Genomic DNA, 2,680 nt, shown 5'->3' on the forward strand with positions numbered 1-2,680 from the left:
TTAATTTTTTTCTAGTTTGTCCTATATAAACTTTTTACATTCACATAATATTTCATATATGCCAAATTTTTTCATTAATTCAATTTTATCTTTAGTTCGTAGTTATCAAACATAAGTTCTTCGGTGACCTGCTTTAAGAAAGCATATGAAAATTTGTAACCACAAGTCACTGATGACTGCCCGATGAAAAAGTCACTTGGATAGGCTTGTGCAACAGGCGTCAGAGCGCGTCTCAATTGTCTAATACTTTCAACTGTATTATACAAAGTACATTACAAAACTATCATATGGCAGCTAACAAGGAATTCGAAAACCGCTTATTTCAGGTGCAAATACGAGAGCATAGCGTCCGTGGTTATTAGAGTACAAAATGAGAAACTGAATTACTAGAATTGTGTAATGTTGTCTAATGACTTGTGCTTTTCTGTGCTAACGTGGGTTAAAAATATGTAATAACTCATCTTAACATTTGAACCTGATTATGTATTATTTAGCACAAGCTATTAGGGGTAGGATAATTATGTGAGGAATGTTACCATAGCAGAAGTTGGATCCTCTGACTCATTTAGATGAGTGAATAATATTCAGACTGAGTTATATTCTGAGTGTTGTTGCAGTCATTCCACCACTCAATTCTGCATTACCACCCTCATCTCCCAGGACTCTTTAGAGATGACAATGTAACAATTCGTTGAATTTGAACCATCAAACATGTATTTGAAGAGTAGAAAAGAGAAGTGACTTGAGTCATCTTTTTTCTTCAGTAAAATCCAACGTGTCATTCACCACTGTAATTCTCTACCAGTGTCTCTGAATCATAAACAGACCATACTCCTCCAGAAATGGGTTGCATTAGTCAAGACAACTTCCAATATCTTATGGAATCTATTCAACCTGAATATTACGTGGCTGTCTTCATTAAGAGCCTTATACATCATACATTTGATTACGTAGAACTCATTGAGGTTTTAGAAAAACCCGCCTGTTGTTGAAGAGTAGACGTAGTGGGCTGCTGAAAAGAGAATCTGCTGTAAGTTTTATTCTAAATTCACATTTCAAACATTACATAAATCCTGTTTTTCTTAGGCTCGTTTTATGTAACCTACCATTGTTTGGAACCTTTTTTTGAAGACAGACAGATAGATAGATAGATATTTGATGGAATATTTCCCTCAACTGTCTCAGAATCCTTTAAAGACAAGAGTAATTCAACCAACACTCGAAAGATTTACAATTATTAAAGTTGTTGTTAACCTCAACAGACGAGATATAAAAGAGGCAGAAATTGTACATTGTGAAACATATTAGAAATAAAAAATTAACTTATATTAAAAAATAACAATTGCTGAAAGTGACTGGTACAGATCAGTGACACAAAGTCAGTATCATAGTAATTCTGCAAAATAAATAAAGAAAAAAAAATTATTTTTTGACACCAATTTCAGGTTAATGTGATCAAGACGAACAAAATTACGGACATTTACATTTTTCCAAAAAATGATTTATACAAAAAATATTTTTGCATATGCAAATAAAATTATTCTAAGAAGCCATTTTAGCATGTTTGACAAATTAACTATAAGAGAGCGTCTTATAATTGTTATTCTATTTAAATATTTTGACCTTGTAAATTATTACTTCTGAAAAGAAAATCAAAATAAATGGTTTCTTTCTTTGTTTGTTTTTAGTTAAGCACAAAGCTAAACAATGGATTGTCTATGCTCTGCCCACGACGAGTATCGAAACCCGGTTTCTAGCGTTTTAAGTACACAGAAATACAAAATATATGGAGTCCACTAATGAAAAAGTATTTAAAAAGCACCGATATTTCCTCGTGATTTACCATAATGAAAAATCTGCAGTTTTGAATGTTTAAAGTAATTTTTGTCAGATAAACATCTCCAACATGACATGCTACTACAACATGACATGCTAAAATATCTTAGCAGTGTAAATTGTGGAGGGGGTTAAAATACATGCAGGAATACTATGTGTGCATAATGAGACAAAACGATATATTATCGTAAATGTAACATAAAAGTTGAAGTTGGACTATTTTAAAGAAGTTTTTTCATGTATGTGATTTTGTTTTATCCTTTTAACGTGTTCTATAAGGCATAAAATATATTTCATTTCCTTTGAAGATACCTTTGAGGTTATTAAACTTAATGACTATTTCATTATTGCGCTTGTTTTGTTTTTAATTATTATTTGTCTTGCTCCCCGTTGACTCAGCAGTAAGTCTGAAGGCTTATAGCACTAAAAATCGGGGTTCGATACCAACGGAAGGTACAGCACAGATAACACATTTGAGTAGCTTTGAACTTCAAATACACAAACAAAAATATTTGTTTGTTTTTCGTGTTATATATACATATATGTGTGTGTGTTTACTCATTTTTATTTTCTTCATTCGCAGTTTGGCCTGGCATGGCCAGGTGTTAGGGCGCTCGACTCGCAATCTGCGGGTCGCGGGCTCGAATCCCTGTACCACCAAACATGTCGCCCTTTCAGCCGTGGGGGCGTTATAATGTGACGATCAATCCCACTATTCGTTGGTAAAAGAGTAGCCCAAAAGTTGGCGGTGGGTGGTAATGAATAGCTGTCTTCCCTCTAGTCCAGTGGTTCTCAAACTTTATACAGTCTGAGCGCACTTAAAATACTACAGATACTTCCTGGC

Source organism: Limulus polyphemus, unplaced genomic scaffold (genome assembly GCF_000517525.1).
Source record: "Limulus polyphemus unplaced genomic scaffold, Limulus_polyphemus-2.1.2 Scaffold2281, whole genome shotgun sequence".
In the NCBI taxonomy this organism is placed as follows: Eukaryota; Metazoa; Arthropoda; class Merostomata; order Xiphosura; family Limulidae; genus Limulus; species Limulus polyphemus.